General features: G+C 44.1%; 1 pseudogene; it reads left to right on the top strand.

Annotated features, from left to right (window-relative positions):
• The first annotated feature begins 10,419 nt into the window (after positions 1-10,419).
• On the top strand, positions 10,420-10,597 carry LOC123953619 (annotated as a pseudogene).
• Positions 10,598-19,558: the final 8,961 nt, after the last annotated feature.

The raw sequence follows: 19,558 nt of genomic DNA on the forward strand, positions 1-19,558 counted from the left end.
GCAAAGTGAAACAGAAGCCATTTGTCTTAGGACATCATGGCCATAGCTATGGTAGTAGTTAGATGTGGTGGCTTCACAGAGGGGTCCCATAATGCTCACATCATGGGTCCCCTTCAGTGGCCAGACACGCTGGGCTCCACACACCTCCCACCTCCCCACCATCCTCATCTTCAGTGTGAAGTGGTTACTGAATATCACTGAATATCCTGACTCTGCTTCCAGACCTCCACTCCCCAGGTCTCAGACACTGGCATGGCCATCTTGTCTTGCAGGCCTTTGAGTTGTGATTTTCACTGAATCTTCCCTATGGGGGAAATATTATGCCATCTTGTTTTTTTTTTTTTAAAGAAAGTATTAAAAACTCGCAGAGCTTATGGAAAGAAATATTGGAGAGAAGTAATTAGCTATACAAATGGACCTCTCACCCTCTAATGTAGTGGTTTTCAAATGGGGACTATTTTGTCCCCTAGGAACATTTGACAATATCTGGAGACATTTTTGGTTGTCATACGGCAGGTTGGGGATGAACTGGTTGCTACTGGCAGCTAGTGGGTAAAGGCTAGAAAGCTGCTGAAGTTCTTGCAATGCATAGGACCACCCTCCCAACTAACCCTCAACAAAGGATTATCTGGCCCTAAATTTCAATCATACCTTGGTTGAGAAGCCCTGCTCTGGTGCATGCTTTGGGTTAATCCAGATCTTGCAATCCCAAGTGTTCTCTGGTAGGAACACCTTCAAGGAAGTCAAGGAGGGAAGAAGGAATTTGAATGTTCCCAAAGCTAATCATATAGGCTCCCCTGCTCTAAAGGGGTCCCCTTATTATTGTAAGGACCTTTAAAATGGCAAATTCTCCTGGGTGCGGTTTCAGAAAAGATATTCAGATTACAAAGTCAGTTTTACTACAATTTTTCCAAGCCTCAGCCAACTGGGTGAAAGAGTGTCCAACTCTGTCCAGCTAGGACACACACCACACTGTTGTTCAGAGCCCCAAGTGCTATCCATATGGCATCTTAAGGCAAAGAAGAATAAGCCGCCTCCTCCCAGGTAAAATTCTAAGTGGGTATATTATTTAAATCTTAATAATGACAATTACAACAAAGTCATTTTGTATAAAATAAATCAACTATAGAATATAAAAGAACACTTGAAATTCATTGAGCTGTACACGTAGGATGTGTGTACTATGTATACATTAAAACGAAATAAAATGTTTGAAATAAGAAATTTGAGCTTCTACTCACTAGAATTAGTATTGGAATACAATTAATTGTTTTTAAACTGTTCTATCAGGCACCTCTTTTGTCAAACCCGGCGCCCCCGCCCCTCTCAGCCACTTTTTTACTTCAGCTGTTTCTAAAGCACTCAGCTGTATTACAAGGGCGACCTGCGAGCACCTCACCTCAGCTGCCCCCCCAGTATCTCCTGCTTTCTGTTCTGGGGCTTTTCTGCTGGGGTCACATACCACATTTGACAACTGTGCAAACTTTGAAGTACAAGGCGGGGGTGGGTGGGCGGGCGGAGGGGAGTGTTAATTCCTCAGAGAACAACAACCCCTGACCCATGGGGATGGGCTCCAATGGAGACATGCTCCATTCTTCTAACCCATGGGGTACATTCCACATGGCTCCTTTGGGTCCCTGCCAGTTGGAGCCCAGGTGCTCACAGCATGACCAGCTGCATACCAGGGACATGGACTTTCTTCTCTGTTTCACTTTTCCCAGTTCCTTGGCACCAGTATCCCAAAATGAACCACCCTCATGAAAACCCCTGTTTCAGCCTTTGCCTTTTAGTGGACCCTAGACTAAGACATGCTTCTCACTTTCATGGAAAGAGTTTATGATAATTTTAAACCTTACTTGCTCCAATATCTTGTTTTCTCTAGAAAAGATAGCTAGATTTGATTGATTATCAATCTTTAGCAATTTTAAATACATTTTAATTTCAAGAAGCTATGTTCTCCATTGGCAACCAATGTTGTCAAAGTTAAGTACATTCTGAGAGCTACAAAAATATTAAGAGAGGCATCCAGTAAATTATTGATGCAAGTATATTGTTGAACATCAAAAGGAGAGTTCAGAAAACAGTTTAAGGTTTAGTTGCTCACAGATCAATGCCTCGTCAATAGCACAGCAGTCAATTTCAGTTGTAAATTTTCACATAGTTAGAGTTGTTCAAGTTCATCCCAATTCTTTAAATTACATGTCATCTAGAAGAATGAAAGACCAGGATATTTTTCAGCATTACAAACCTTTCTTATAAAAATAATAATTGTTGCACCCAATATTTTTATACAGAAATTGATTTTAAAATTTTATGTGGGTCACAAAGGGGTTGATCATAGAATTCATAGTAAAATGAGTTTTCTTCTGATGTTTTGCCTTATATTTCCTTCTTAAGAGAAGCTGACATGAGGGTTCCTAGGTGGATCAGTCAGTCAAGTGACTGACTCTTGGTTCAGGTCATGATCTCAGGGTCATGAGACCAGGCCCAGCGTTCGGCTCTGCACTCAGCACAGAGTCTGTTGGAGATTCTGTCTCTCCCTCTCCTTCTCCCCTCCCTCAAATCTTGTGCTTGCTTGCTCTTGCTCTCTCAAATAAATAAATAAATAAATAAATCTTAAAAAAAAAAAAAAGAAGAAGCCGATATCAATGATCTCCAATTGTTTAGCATTAAGAATAGTTATTCTTAAACACTACAATTTAATTTCTCTTTAGAGAATGTTTCAATCCTTTGATGCTTTCAAAGCATTTGGTATACTAGTTTTGGTTCCTGTTCACACTTACACTACTAATTTTACATAAAACATGTCAAATTGGTACTAGGAAAATTCATATAAAAGCAAATATTTTTGAGAGTATTGTCAGCTTGCATTCTGCAGTCTATATTTTCATAAACTAGGTCTTTGGGTTATAAAATGTATTCCTTCTTCCAAAGTAGAAACAGACAATAAGTATCAACCTGGTTAGAACAAGACATTTTACTTCCCTCTGCCAGAAAATCATGATAAATGTATTATGTTACCTATCTTTAGAGTGAAAAAATTTATAGCAAAAATATTTTCTAATTTTCATAACAAAGAGGTTGCTTACAAAATAAATGTCATCCTAAGGCATGATAAATTTGGGCAGTGCACAACATGAACAGCCATGGGAGCCCTGTGGGCAATGTGTCTTCTTAGCATATTTAGACCCCTCCTCCCATAACCTGGCCCCAACTCACCTTAACAGACTCTCACTTCACATGCCTCTGCTCTAACCAGTAACCATTCCCTATACCAGGCCTTTGCTTTTGCTGTTCCCTCTGCTTTGGATGCCAGTCCTGCCCTGCCCCTGCCTAACAACATCCTACCCAGCAGGGCACTGCCTCTTTGAGACCTCCAGAGCATATTTGGAAGTCATCTGAGCCTGACTCCTAACCAGGCTGTGAATTCTCTAAGACACAGAATAGATATGTTTCATCTCAGCTTCCTAGCAGTCAAGCCTAGCCCAAAATGGGCTCAGAAAAGTGAGATGAATTAAGGAAGGCCTAATAGCCAGGAAACTCGGAGGACCATGGCATTTCTTGGTGGTGGCAATGGCTGCTATTTAACTTAGGAGTGTTAGAATGATAAGGAACTCATTCTCTGAGGACCCTTCATGGGCAGAGAGGGCTCCTATATTGGGAAGCAGGAAGACAGGTAACCATGAGGCATAAACTTTTTAAATAAGCCTTCCCCTCTACCTGAGCTCTCCTGTGGACATTGGGGCTTTTGTTAACTGTCTCAGCAACTTGGCCTTTATTGAGCACCTACTGTGTGTGAGGCTCTAAGATAAACCAGACACAGACTCTGCCCCAAGGAATCCACAGACTGATGAGGAGGACACATGTGGGTCAGTGATAATAATCCAGTGTGTTTATGTTAAGTGCTTACTAGAGGGAAAGGCTATATTTGATGCAGGCACAAATCAGACAGCATCAGGAAGTGATACTGAAGCTCAAGCTGAGATGAAGGCTGAGGAAAAGTTTCTTGGTTGCGGGGAGGGGGACAGGAGTCTAGGGATGGAATTCTAGGCAGAGGAAACAGGAAAGAGTTTGGACAAAGGTATGGAGGGGTATAACAGCCTGGCCTTTCTGGGGAGATGTGGGTCATGTTGTGTGACTGGGGCATTCAATTATGAGTAGGGCAGTAGGCCCTAAAGACTGGTACAAGGCACATTATGATGTCTGAGGGGGTAGACTATCCTGAAGGCAATAGGGATCCTTTAATCCCTAGACACAGGTTGGAATTTTAGGAAGGTCATCCTGGCATGATCCACATGCCCTGGAGACCGAACCAAGCAGTCTGACTGAGGGTTCATAAAAGGCAAATGAAGGAGATATGGGTCACTGAGGATCTTTTTCAAACACAGCTTCTGATTCAGTAGGTCTGCAATGGCGCCTGTGATTGTGCATATGCCAAAAAGCTCCCCTATAATGCTGATACAGCAGGTCCATGGGCCACACCTTGAGTATCAAGGGAATGAAACCTATTTGCTAGCCCAGTCACTAGCAAGTACTAGGAATTCATAGGACACTTTCTGTATTCTCAGGTTTTCACTTGCCAAGGACTGAGACCATTTTCCCTGGCCCCTGCTGGTCACACCATTCCTTACATACATGAATGAATCAAAAGGTGCCAATGTCTTTAAGTGGAAGCAAGGGGTGATTGGTAGATGGACAGTAGGTCACAAGGTCATGGTCTCAGGTTGATATACAGGCAGCTCCTGGTCCTGCAATAAGCATTAAAAGGTCACATTCATCACAGGATATGTCCAGCCCACACTTCTGGAGTGCTATGCTCAGCTCTGTGAAAGGGACAATGGACAACCATAGTATATCAGGAGTGAGAGGACAGGATGGGGATAGGACCCAATGGCTGAGGGATCTGGGACACTCAACCTAGAGAAGACAGGCTCAGTGAGACATGGTCACCTCCAAGTCTCTAATGGGCTATCACAGGACAAAGTGAGCAGACATGATCTGTGGTACCCAGGAGCTGAGCTAAAACTAGTCAATGGATTGGAACCAGAGCAGGAGAGATCTCCTTTCATTATAAAAACAAAACAAAACAAACAAACAAAAAACAAATTTCCAACAATCAGAGCTGTCTGAATAAGGGATGAGCTATCTTGGATGGTAGTGAGCTCCTCATCACTGGAGATGGACAAGACTGTTTTAAACAGCGGAAGATTAAGTGGATGATCCCCAAGTCCTGAGATTCTCTCATCCTCTTACCAGCTCAAGAGACAGTAACCACAGTGGTGAGCCCAGAAACCCTCAACAGCATTCTAGAGCCTACTGAGCTGTCAATCTACTGGGCAAATAATAAGATGCTTATCACATTTTCACACTGTCCCTTCATATCCTACCACCTTGTTCTGACTGTACCATGCTTCAGAGAAATCCTTCACCTTGCTGGAAATCCAGAATCATGGTTTGAGCCTCTCTGATCATCCTTCTCTATGGCCTTAGGGATGTTTTCTCCTTACTCTGGACTTCAGTCCTGACCCTAAACATCACACCCTGACCCATTGCCGAACATGACAAATAGACGTTCACTCAGGATGAGAACCATCTCAGGTTTACTAGTGAGTCCCAGGCCCTAAAACATAGTAACTGTTCAAAAATTCCTAATGGACTGAATTGTGCTCGGTGCAGTGACTGGGATTGTTGAATGGAACTGAGTTGAGTTGAGATGAATGGAATTGAGTTGAGTTGAGACAAATTGAACTGAAATGAACAGAACTGAATCGAATTCACAAATATTTAAGACACAGAGCAGCAGAATGTTGGTGCTAGATAAAATTTATAAATGGGGGATGCTTGGGTGGCTCAGTTGGTTAAGCGGCTTCCTTTGGCTCAGGTCATGATCCCAGCGTCCTGGGATCGAGTCCCACATTGGGCTCCTTGCTTGGCAGGGAGCCTGCTTCTCCCTCTGCCTCTGCCTGCCACTCTGTCTGCTTGTGCTCGTTCTCGCTCCTCTCTCTCTCTCTGACAAATAAATAAATAAAATCTTTTAAAAAAAATTTATAAATGGTATTTAGCCCCAGCCTCTCACCACTCACCCTTCCTTCTGTACCCTATCCCCATTTTCTATAGAAGGACAAAGGCGTTGATGTGGTCTATTCTTACTCCCCACAAAAAAACACTATCTTAGAACCATCTTACTTGTGCTAAAAGGTTCTAATTTTTTGCTTTCAAACTAGACCTCTCCTCTAAGCTCCAGATCTGTTTGGCCTTTGCTCGCCAATATTTCAATGATGATTCCACATGCACCACAAAATCAATATGTCCTACTTCCCTCAAACCTTCCCCTCCACCAAGTTCTTATCTCCCCCATGGTCCCTTAGTCAAGAAACCTAGGGTCATCCTAGACTTCCCTAATTTTTTTTTTTAAATCAGCTGACTCCTGAGGGTGGAGAATAATGAATGATTCCTGAGTTTGTTATTTTTACATCAGTAATAAACTCAATTTTGCAAGCTTAGAATAATAATTTGAAAAAGACGCAGTACAGAATTGATCTGAAAGTGCACCTTTCAGCAAAGCACAAAAATATTTGCTGAAATAGCCAGATTATAAATTCCATACTCATCACAGTTTTTTTCCAGAGGCAACAGCCCCTCCCCACCAGGTTGGCCTTGTTGGCAGCCAACCTGGATCATGATTTCTTGCCGAGAAGGGGCAGAATCTACTTGAAGCTCTGTCAAGGGGCTGTTAAGTGCCTGGGGATCAGGCAATCGTGTTCTTCACTCCCCATTTGTGTAAGGGGGCCAGGGAGCTAGAGAGAGCTCCAGAATGCAGATCCCTGACCTCACTGATTTAGCAGTGGGTCCCTGGAACATGCATTTTCTCTTCTTTTTTTTTTTTTTAAAGATTTTATTTATTTATTTGACAGACAGAGATAACAATTAGGCAGAGAGACAGGCAGAGAGAGAGGAGGGGAAGCAGGTTCCCTGCTCAGCAGAAAGCCCAATGCGGGGCTCGATCCCAGGACCCTGGGATCATGACCTGAGCTGAAGGCAGAGGCTTTAACCCACTGAGCCACCCAGGCACCCTGGAACATGCATTTTCAACAGGCTTCCCAAGTGATCCTGATGCAGTTGGTTTGCTAGCACCACTGTGAAAAGTACATGACTAGACCATTTCAAGGGGTCCTTCTGGGACTGACAGACACCCGCTCCTCTCCAGAGCTCAGAATAGGAACTGGCTTTTATGTGTGACTGGGACTACTACAAACCACAAGTATGTGATGCCCCAACATGCCTTCCTTGTGAGGATGGGGTCAGCGGTGCTAGGAACGGACCAGCAGGACTGCTCTCTGGAGTGGTGATTTTTTAAGGAGAACTAAAATATTCCAGGAGACAAAACAAAATGTGTTTCCCAGAACACTCCTCAAAGATGGAGCCACGCACACCTGGAAAACATCCCTTAACATCCTGCTTGGTCTGGGAACAAGATGTCAACCTGCCTTCTCAGGAAGGAAGGTAGTATTTGTTCAGGGCTTCTGCTGGTAAGCAACAGAAATGGGCTTTAGCTGATAACAAGCAGAAAGTAAATTTAGTGAAAGCACAGGGAACAACTCAAAGAATGGTTGGGACAGATGGAGAGCCAGTATTAGAAAATGGGCAGGGGTCAGGACCCCAGCCAAAATATCCCCACACAGCCAGAGAACGCACCCCCAGTCCCAAATCCCACTGGCAATGACTCCCATGGTAGTGTTGCTGGTATGGGCTCTGGGTGCCACCCCCCTGCCCCGCTGCTGCTGCACCCCTTGCAGGCAAGCTGGAGACTGCTGCATCAGGACGGAGTCTCCACTGGGTCTTGGGGTCCCTGGAGCAGGTGGGTCCAACTAACTGCAGCCTACTGCAAGGAGACCTAGAAAACGATATTCCAGCCTTTTCCATTCCTATGATGGGAATCAGGCCCAAACCTAGGCAGAATGTTCAGATGCCAGGATATTTCCCAACAGACAAATGTCCACTCCAGAAAGACCTGGCTGCCTATAAGGCTCCGGTCTTTAGAATGGAAAAGAATAAGAAGAATAAGAAGTAAATATCTCAGAACAATAGAAACAGGATTTGTGTTGACATTCTTATTTCCTCTCCCTAATTGATTATTTCCTCTCTAAATAAATGTCAAGGCTTTTGTTTTGAAGCTAAGTTAAAGTACCCACCTGCCCGGAGAACCTCCAGGACACAGTTAGAGCCTGGCCATTCCCTGACCGCGAGCTCCGTTGGGTCAGGTCAGGAACTACTTAGACTCTCGTAGGCAGGGAGGTCCCTGGAATGAGTTGTGGAGGGCTCTCTCAAATTGTATGGCCCCAGCATGGAAGGAGGAAAGCCTGCACCCCGGTAGTTGGCATTCGGCAATCACAGCAATGCGATCCATAAGAAGATAGGACAGCTATGTGGCTGACAGCAGGAAGAGGATGTGACCACTGTGCCATACACCTGCCAGCCTTTAGGGTCCCAAGCCTGGGATGACATGGTTGTATGGCCCCCACCCTCCTCCTTCTTGATTTTCCCTTGACTAGAACCCAGTCATTTTGCAGACAAAATCACTAGAGCCCAGAGAGGGTCACAAAAGGCACTTTGCCTGGCAAACCCCAGAAATTGCAGGGATCCAGGCAGGAGCAGTTGCATCCCTTTTCCAAGATTCAGTTGGAACCCACTTGGAGTCAAAGGGGCCTGAATCAGTCAACTTTTGCAAACAGCCCTAAGATGTCAAGGACTCAAAATGAACACTAATTTCTGGCTCACATCCACATCCACTGTGGGGCGGCTCTGGCTCTGTTCCACTCCATCTTCATTTCAAGACCCAGACTAGATGAGAAGACCATATTTCGGTCCTGTGGAAGAAGGGAAAGAGCAATCGTGGAGGTATGTGCCAGATCTTAATGCCTCTGCTCAGATCTGGCTTATGGTATTTCTTTCATTTCCATAGGCCAAAGCAGGTTATGTGGTCTTATCTGACATCAGTGAGATGGGGCAATTATAGTCTTCTCACAAGGAGGGCAGAAAACAAGGGGAACAGTAAATCCAGCATGAAGGCATCCCATGGGGAAGTGACCATGGCAGCCCTCTTCTGGGGCTCCTGATCCTCTGATGGGCATGTCCTCCAGGCTCACCGCCCCCAGCAGGTCCATCCCATTCCTTCTGCTCCTTCCACACTGTCCCTAGGGTGTGGTCCCAGAGTTCTAGTCCCATTTTGAAGATGCAGAGACTGAGGCCCACCGAGAAGACCCAGACCACAAACTCCTTCCTGATGACCTTCCCTGGACAAGGAGCTCCCTGTCCATTCCAATCTCCTCCTTGTCTAGTCTAAGTCCCTCAGAAATAACTGTTCTCTATGGAGCACCTACTGCACACCTGCTTTCAAACTTTATGGTCCTCCCAGAGTCTCCCAACCACTCTGTGAGGTCAGTAACACTCATGCATGCCCTTTCACAGATGAGGAAACTGAAGCTTACAGGGTGAATGACTTGCCCAAGGTCATACACACAGATGTCAGCAAACCAGGTTTGTCCAACTCCCAAGCTGCCACTGCTACTCATGCTGGCTCAAATCCCCTCTTCCTCTGCCCTGACCCATATCCGGTGCCACCTGTGGTGCTGTCCAGAGTCAGGATGCTACACTTAGATGGGACTGTTTGCCTTCTTACCGGCACAACTAATCTTTAATTCAGACCCATGAAGCCAGCCCTTCAGCTCCCGTTGCCAGCCTCAGAAATGAGGATAAATGCGGCTGTCAGCGGCTTCCTGCCTCTTTGTTTTTTAATTTACTTAGAGTGGGGCAGCAGAGATGGCAGGAGAGGAAGCAGATGGCTCAGCATGACAGACGGGCTCCTATCCAGTGACACAAGGACAAGGTGAGAGAAAGCGTGATCAGGAGAAAACACAGGCTCCATGTGAGAGCGCGTGCACATAGTCTCTTGTGCTAGGGCATCTGGGCTGTGGCCAGCTCACCAGGCCCCTGGGCACTAGGCTGGAACTCTCAGAGCTGGGGCTCTAGTTTGCCCAGCCCCACACCTTCACCTGACAGTGAGGACACCAAGGCCCAGAGAGGGGCTGCAGCATGCCCACAGTCACCTGGTCAGCCTCTCAAAGACGCCTGACTCCACAGGGCCCCAGATGCACTGGATTGTCAGTGTGGGGGGTGATGCCTATGAACTAGCTTCATAGATGCCTATGAACAGCAGTGGGGTACCCGTGCCTTCTGACCTCCATATCCAGAGGTTTTATGGAGCCTCAGGGGCTTTTCAGAGCTGACCTCTGAAGGAGGCTCTCCGGAGGTAATCCCATTATGGAAAGGCACCCCTGAAAAGTTTCATTACACTGATGCATACCGTCCATATTTCATCGTCACCAAGACAGGTTTTCTCACTCTTTTGACACAAAAACTAGCTTTGCGCAGTGGCAGTATCGTAGCCAATGAGGTTTATCCGAGGCGCGATTATTGCTAATTGACATAAAAACTAGTGGGGATGGTCCACACCAAACATTTTTATAGAATTTTACCTTCAGCCTGTGCTCAAGACTCAAGGCGAGCTTTCAACCGAAAAGCTTTCGTGCCTAGAAATTACCGACTTTCATATTGACCCTGATCAGACCCAGTCCACTGTCTCAGACCACAATGTGAAGGTTGCAGTTCAGGCTGGAAGTGAGACCATGTTCTCCATCCCTTCCAGCTCAGGGAGGGTGGCTGAAAGGACTCCTCTCAGGTAGGGCCACGGAGTCTGCTGTGACACCAGACTCTCCCTTTAGACTGGGACCTTCCTAACGGTGTTCCTGAGGACTCAAAGCACACAGTCAGCATGAAGAGCCACCTTCACAGATTTTCACTGCACACTGAAAATTACACGAGTCTCCAATTAAACACACACCTTTATCCTCCCCACTGAGTTTTCTCCTCTCCTCCGAGTCCTACTCCAATCTGGGACTAGTGACTAGGATTCAAAATCCTTTTTGGAAAGAGAATCTAACTCAGAACCTCTAAGACACTGGAGGAGGCGCAGCTGGTTCTGGAAGCAACGTTCCCAGTGACTTTGAGAGAAGGGGGATGTGCATGAAGAAGAGACCCATCACCCTCCGTGAGATAATGCTGCCAAGATTTGTTGGATTTTCATAGATTAGCAAAACCGCATTGTTAACATCAGCCAGAGCTGCAATTTTGATATCTTATGATTTGCATGTTCTATTCTCCCAGTCAATATATTCCTGACACACTTGCTTTCCCCCAAATCCCCAAAATACTTTACATCCTTCAAGGTCTATCTCATCATTCATTCATTTATTGAACAGATTTTTTTTTCAACAGATATTTTTGAAACGGGCCTTGCACAGAGCCTATTGCTGGGCACTGGAGCTGCAACAGTGATGAAGACAGACGTGACCCCTGCTCCTGGAGGTTTTCTTCATTATGCAGTCTCTTCCCTCTTCGACCTCGCCCTGAGCACCAGCTCTGATGATCCTATTGCATTTGACCTTCAGTGACAATCTCTTGTGTGTCCAGTCGTCCACACGAGAACACAGGTTCCTGAAAGAGTGTGCCTCCCTCTACATTAACCAGCGTGGCGCCAAACCCAGGAAATCAGAACCCAACAACAATCTTCCAGACAGATGAGGCCAATCACTTAACCTCAACCTCTTCATCTATGTAACGGGAGACATTAACTCAGGGTTTCCCAAGTCAAATTTTCTGAGTTGATGCTTGTGAACACACTCTGCAAACTGTAAACCTCTAAGCATCAGTAGGGAGTATGCCCTGACCTTACCGCCGGGGCCATCCGAAGCAGTTTACCAAAAGGGAACTCTGTCCAGCTCTTCAGCAGATGAGAGGTTTCTGTGTGCTCCTGGGTGAACCCCAGCCAAATGGGAGAGACAAAGCAAGTGCTGATGAATCTACCACCCCAGCATCTGTCCCTATAGTTAAAAGGCGGGTCAATTACCATAGGCTCATTTGTAATCATTACAGTTGTCTTGAGTTTTCTGTGCTGATTGCTTGGGTTAAGAAGACCCTCATCAGTGTTCGGGGAACAGGGGTTCAAAAGCACCTTTTGCCTTTGAGCCCCAGCCAGTCCTGCTGGAAGCTGGGCAAAAGGATGTCCACAGTGGGGTACCCGTGCCTTCTGACCTCCATATCCAGAGGTTTTATGGAGCCTCAGGGGCTTTTCAGGGCTGACCTCTGATGGAGGCACTCCGGAGGTAATCCCATTATGGAAAGGCACCCTGAAAAGTTTCATTACACTGATGCATACTGTCCATATTTCATCGTCACCAAGACAGGTTTTCTCACTCTTTTGACACGAAAACAGACAGGTGGAGTCATTTTGATTTGGGCTGCCTAGTTTCTTCCTCAGGGAAGCTGCTTCCTCTGGCTTGCATGATAATTGAATTTCACGGATGGAGTCTTCCACATACTTCTCAATTAGGGCTGTGTACAGACAGCGAGATTTTTCAGGTGTTGATCTATGATTGTCACTCTTTTTTTAGCTGTAAATTAATCTTCTTAATTTCTGCCAGCTCTAAATCCAGCTTTGCTAAATAGCATTATTCCGACTTAAATGGTCTAATCTGTTTGTCGTAAACTGTGTACAGCTGAAAATCGTGTATGCAGGAGCCTTCCTCATTAATCACAGCTGACAAGAAGTCAGAAATCAAGAAGCAAAATTGTCTCTGAAGGCAAAGTGGGGAAGGATTGAAAAAAACCAGCAAGCTAGGGGGGTCGGGGCAAATCTCAGCTCTGGCTGTGTGGCCCTGGGTAAGTCCCTGCCCTCTCTGGGCTTGTTTCTATCTGTGTGTGTGTGTGTTTAAAGTCAGGAAGAAGGCAGGAAGAGTAGGGGATTGGATCAGTTGTCCTCAGGGACCTTTTCAGCTGTAACATTCCTGAGCCTATATATGACCTCTCAGAGAAATGCCGTAAAAATGACATTGTTGGGGCACCTGAGTGGTTCAGTGGGTTAAAGCCTCTGCCTTCTGCTTAGGTCATGATCTCAGGGTCCTGGGATTGAGCCCCCCGCCCTCTGTATAGGCTCTCTGCTCAGCGGGGAGCCCGCTTCCTCCTCTCTGCCTGCCTCTCTGCCTGCTTGTGATCTCCGTCAAATAAATAAATAAAATCTTAAAAAAAAAAAAAGACATTGTTGGTATTTAAATGCATGACTGTTATTGACCCTCCAGGACACTAAGAGAATCTACAGTCTCAGTACTTTACTGCAGCATTTTCCAAAATGAGGAAGGCAAGGTGATTTTCGGTGGTAAAGGAACACAGAATCAGTGACCCGGGTTCCAGGCTCCATCCCCCTGAGCAGCTGCACAAGGACTCTTAGGAGATGCACATCTGTAGGGCCTTTAACCTTCACTGAGCTTAATAGAGAAGGAGCGGCCTCAGGCTCAGCTCCTTTGTCCAGGAGTAGACCCAGTGAAAATCCAGTATCGGGTGGTCGTATGCGCTTTCTTTGTTTTTCTCCATATAGGGTAGAGCCTGCTGCCTTTTAAGAGATATTTATGAAGGAGCTGATTTTAAAGAACATTAAGTTAATGCAGAAGTTGTGTGTCTAGGGCAAAAATTAGAAGTAGCATGTAAATGTCCAGTTTTGCAGGCTCGGGAGAAACCTGTAGTGCCTCAGTAGAGGGGCAGGTCCTTTTCAGGTACTGGGGAGACAGGTATCTAATACCTTTAGGTCTTTACCCCTCTCTCCACTCCCCTACTCCCATGTCCTGAGTGAGTGTTCAGGCCATGCTTATGCCCTTGCATACCGCCCCATCTTGTTGCCGATCATGGGAACCAGTCCTTCTAGGAGAAGCCCTTGGGTCCCCATGTTGTCACTACTCCGCCCAGTGGGGTGACCAACTGTCCTGAGGGAATTCCTGGGACATGGGACTTTCAGTTTTAAAACCAGAACAGGAGGCACCTGAGTGGTTCAGTCAGTTAAGCGTCTGCCTTCAGCTCAGGTCACGATCTCAGGGTGGGATCAAGCCCTGAGTTGGGCTCCCCAATCGGCTGGGAGCTGGCTTCTCCCTCTCCCACTGTCCCTCCCCCTGCTTATGCACATGCTCTCCTTCTTGAATAAATAAAATCTTAAAAATAAAATAAAACCAGGACAGTCTGGGCAAACAGAGACAAATGGGTTCTAATGGGGAGCTAGTCCAATCCGGAAGCAATGCTACCCTCTATTTTTACTCCACATGACCTCAGTGGCTGCCAGTACAGGTAAGTCAACCCCCACCCCCGCACGCTGGCACCCTTCCAAACTCTCATCTTGGTTAGCACCACCTGCAGTCCTTTACAGCATTCTCCCACTACCACAAAAGCTATTTCACACTTCTGCCCTCCTCAACACTCTTGCTCCCAACACCATCCTCTCTCCCCAAGAAGAGTGAGCTCCAGGGAGAGCCTAGAGGGCAGCAAGCAGTGACAATGAAGGGGCCTGCCCACTTCCCGCTTCCCACTGCACCTTCGAGCATGCAGTCCCTCCCCCTCCCTCTGGCCTTCTGTCCTCCTTGCTCTCTCCCTTACCTGCAGTCACTCCCATCCTACTGGCACCTGCCTGGCAGCTTGGTAACCCTGGTCTCTCAGAACCCCTGCACACCTCCCCTTGGAGCTACCACCTGCCTGGCGGTCCTGTCCCCACCCAATTATCTCTCAGGAGCTGTCTCCATTTCCTTTTCTCAGCTTTCAGCCACTCACTCCTTCATCCCTGCACTATGTCTTCTGCCCCCTCTAAAGCCGAAGGCAGAGGCTTTAACCCACTGAGCCACCCAGGTGCCCCCACTCAACGAATATTTGTGGCTAACTAACTGAATGTCTATGACACACTTAAGGAAGTCACAGCCCAAGGGAAGAGGATCAAACAGCAGCCACTAGTGTGCTGCATGGTACGCTGGTTGCTCCCAGCACTCTTACGACAGCCATGAGAAATAACAGTAACAGCCACAACGACAGTGGTCACCCTTTGTTGAATTCCAACGTGCACCAAGAACTGTACTAGTTTATCCCACTGAGTCTTCAAAACAATCCTCTGAGGTATTATTCTTAAGCCTCATTTTACAGATCAGAAAGCCAAAGTTCAAAGAATTCCCCAAGGAATGAAAACCTGTTTGGAGGGGAGCTTCAGAGAGCAGTGTGTCCTGGAAGGGTTCCCGGAGGTGCTCCCTAAGCAGGGTTTTGAAGCACCAGTAGATTTAGTCAACTGAAGGAGAGCACAAAGGTATTCCAGTGAAAGGGCACAGTGTCTGCAAAGGCTCAGGGTCAAAAGAGCATGTACTATCAGGGAACTCCAGACAGGCTAGGCTGGCTAGAGGTCAGAGAATGAAATGGGGAGTAGGTGAGGGGAGGACTTCAAGGGAAGCGAGGACATGAGCCTCACAGGCCACTGGAAGGATTTCAGTGTTATGGAGGCACAGGGCCATGGCTCTCAAGCTGAGTGCATCAGAATTGCAAAATTGATCCTAGACCTCCCCACATAATCTGAATCAGCAGATTTACAAAAGAACTCAGAAATGCGTGTGTGTGTGTGTGTGTGTGTGTACCTTATTAAAGCTCAAATAAATAGATTTACAAGATATAACTGATATACAACAAACTATACATATTTATACAATCTGATAAGGTTTGGTGTATGGATATACCCACGAAAGCACCATCACAATCAGGAGAGAGAGTACATCCTGCACCCCCAGTGCTTTCCTCTGTTCTTCATAATCTCTCCCTCCCACTCCCATCCTCACTGATCTGCTGTTATAGATCAGCTTGCATTTTCTAGAATTTTATAAATGGAATCATACTACATATCCTTTTCTTTTTGGTCTGGCTTCTTTCACTTATTTTTTTTTCTTTCCTTCACTTATTTTAAGATTCATTTTGAGATAGACAGGTAGTTCATATCAATGATCTGTTCCTTTTTATTGCAGAATAGTGTTCCACCGTATGGATAGACAGTATTTTGTTACCTACTGATGGACAAATAATGCTACTGTGAACATTTGTGTGCAAGTCTTCTAACGGGCACATGCTTTCATTTGTTTTGGGTAAACGCCTAGGAGTAGGATGGCTGGATCATATGATAGGTGTAAGTTTAACTTTTAAAGAAAGGCCAAATCATTCTCCAAGAGAGTAGTACCCTTTTAACCAGCAGGTATAATATTCAATAGCAATGAGTGGTATATCTCACTGGGGTTTTTGAATTTGCATTTCTCTGATAACTGATGATGAACCTTTTCTTATGTTCACATTGCCATTATGTAGTGTAAGTCCTCTAACTTTGTTCTTTTTTCTCAAAATTGTTTTTGGCTAATCTAGTCTCTGTATATTTTGGTATGAATATTAGAGTCAACATGTCGATTTCTACCAAAAAGGCCAATTGGGAATTTGATTCAGATTGCATTGCATCTATAGATCGATCTGGGGTGAACTGGCGTCTTAACAATGTTGATCCTCTCAACTTCACTTTTTTTTTTTTTTTAAAGATTTTATTTATTTATTTGATAGAGAGAAATCACAAGAGAGGCAGGCAGAGAGAGAGGAAGGGAAGCAGGCCCTCCGCTGAGCAGAGAGCCCGATGCGGGACTTGATCCCAGGACCCTGAGATCATGACCTGAGCCGAAGGCAGCGGCTTAACCCACTGAGCCACCCAGGCGCCCCTCAACTTCACTTTTTAAGGTTTTCTTTAATTTCCCTCAGCAACATTTTATAGTTTTAGGATACTGGTCTCTCACAACTTTCCTCAGATTTATCCCCAAGTATTTTATATCTTTTGATACTATAGTAAGTGGTAATTTTTAAATTTCTATTTCTTTTTGTTGCTAGTATGTGAAATATAGTGGATTTTTGGAAATTGATCTTGTATCTTACAACTTTGCAAAACTTATTTATTCTAGCAGGGTTTTGTAGCTGCTATTAGATTTTCTAGCAGATGAGCATGTTGTATGTGAACAAAGACAGTTTTGCTTTTTACTTTTCAATCTGGGCATCTCCTTTCTTTCTTTTGCCTGATTGCACTGGCTAAGAAGACCTACAGTACCGTGTTGAATAGAAGTGGCAAGGGTGGCTATCCCTGTCTCGTTCTTGACTTGAGTGGGAAAGTATTCAGCGTTTCATAATTAAGTATGATCTTAGCTATCAAGATTTTGTAGGTGTCCTTAATCAGGATGAGTAAGTTCCTTTCATTAGTAGTTTGCTGACAGTTTTTATCAGGAATGAATGTTGAACTGTGTCAAATATGTTATCTATTTAATTAAGATGATCTTTTTTTTTTCTCTTTGTTAATATGGTAAATCACATTAATTGATTTTTGAATGTTAAATTAGCCCTGGATTTCTGGGGAAAGCCCCTTTTGGTCATGATGCATTATCCTTTCAGTCTATTGTTGAACCCAATCTGTGTTCATAACAATTTTTTGGACTATAGTTCTCTTTTCTGTGTAACGCCTTTGTCTTCTTTGGATATCAGGGTAGTGCTGATCTCCTAGAATGAATTAGGAAATATTCCCTCCCCCTGTTCTCTACTCCTTAAAACTTTTTGGAGGAATTTCTGTAGAATAGGTACTAAGTCTTTCTTAAATGTTTTGTAGGATTCATCAGTGTGGGAAGGTGTTTTTTTTTAATACATGTATAATTTACAAATTCAATTTCTCTAATAGATAAAGGGTTATTCAGGTTAACTCCTTCTGCTGGGGTTAGCTTTGGTAATTTGTGTCCTTCAAAGACTTGTCCAATTCATTTAAGTTGTTGGATTTACTGGCATAAATCTAGTATTTATTATCCTTTTATCATCTGGAGAATATTATTATCCTTATTATCCTTTTATTATCTGGAGAATCTATAATGATACCACTTCTGTTATTCCTAATATTAAACCTGTCTTCTCTCTTTTATTCCTGGTCAGTCTAACTAGAGGCTTATCATTCTTTTTTTTTTTTTTTTTTTTTTTAGAGATTTTATTTATTTATTTGACAGACGGAGATCACAAGTAGCAGAGAGAGAGAGGAGGAAGCAGGCTCCCTGTGGAGCAGGGACCCCGATGTGGGGCTCGATCCCAGAACCCTGGGATCATGACCTGAGCTGAAGGCACAGGCTTTAACCCACTGAGCCACCCAGGCGCCCCGAGGCTTATCATTCTTACTGATCTTCTTAAAAAAAGAACTTTTGGTTTCATTGATTTTTCTCTACTGTTTTTATATTCTATTTCATTGCTTTTCACCTTGATCTTTACTATCTCTTTTCTTCCACTTACTTTTTCATTTGTTCTTCTCTTTCTAGTTTCTTAACTGTTGAGGTCATTGATTAGAGACTTTTCTTTTTTTCTAACACAGTGCTATAAATTTCCCCGTAAGTGCTGCTTTAGCAGCATCCCACAAAATCTGATATTGTATTTTCATTTCATTCCATTCTAAATATCTTCTAATCATTTTTCAGTATTTCTTTGATCATTTTCATTATTTCTTTGATCATTTTCACTATTTCTTTGATCCATGGGTTCCTTAGAAGTAAAGTATGCTATTTAGTTTCCAAACATTTAAGGATTTTACAGAGACCTTTCTGTTGCTGATTTAAAATTTAACTCTAGTGTGATCTGAGAAAAAACTCTCTATGAGGTGGATTGTTTGAAAATTTTCGAGACTTGTTTTATGGCCCCAAATATAATCTATCTTGGTAAATGTCCCATATGCATGTGGTAAGAATGCATATTTTGCTGGTGTTAGGAGGAGTAGTCAATAAATGCCAGCTGGGACAAGTTGCTTGATAGTATTGTTCAAGTCTTTTCTCCATATTCTCACTGGTTTTCTGTCTATTCTATCAGTTTTTGAGAGATGGTTACTGAAATCCCCAGTGATAATTGTGGATTTTTCTAGTTCTTTAAGTTCTATAAGTTTTGCTTCAAGCTTTATTATTAGGTACATAACATTTAGTATTATATTATCTTGATTACTTGACCCCTGCACCCTTATCACATCATGAAATGACCTTTATCTCTGGTAATATTCTTTGCTTTGAAATATACTTCAATATTAATATAGCATCCCATCATTAATTCCATTAATATAACATTCCATTTTCTTTGACTGATGTTAGCATGGTATATTTTTTACCATCCATCCACCATAATCTATCTGTGTCTTTATATTTAAAATGTGTTTTTCATAGGCAGCATATAGTTGGGACTTACTTTTTTAGCAATCTGGCAATCTCTGCCCTGTAATTTGGGCATTTAGACCCTGTATGTTTTTTAAAAGATTTATTTTTTAGAGAGTATGCGCATGAACAGGAAGGTCAGAGGAAGAGGGAGAACCTCAAGCTGACTCCCCACAGAGCACGAAGCCCAAATGCAGCGCTCTATGTCACAACCTTGAGATCAGGACCTGAGCTAAAACCAAGAGCTAGGTGCTTAACCAACCGAGCCACCCAGGTGCCCCTAGAACCTGTGCATTTATAATGAGCTTGTAGATATGGTTAGGTTTAAATCTATCATCTAGATATTTGTTTTCTAACTAATCCTGCTATTCTTTGTTTCCCTTTTCCTTTTTCCTTTGCTTCTATTTTTAAAA

This window comes from Meles meles, chromosome 11, assembly GCF_922984935.1.
Source record: "Meles meles chromosome 11, mMelMel3.1 paternal haplotype, whole genome shotgun sequence".
Taxonomy (NCBI): Eukaryota; Metazoa; Chordata; class Mammalia; order Carnivora; family Mustelidae; genus Meles; species Meles meles.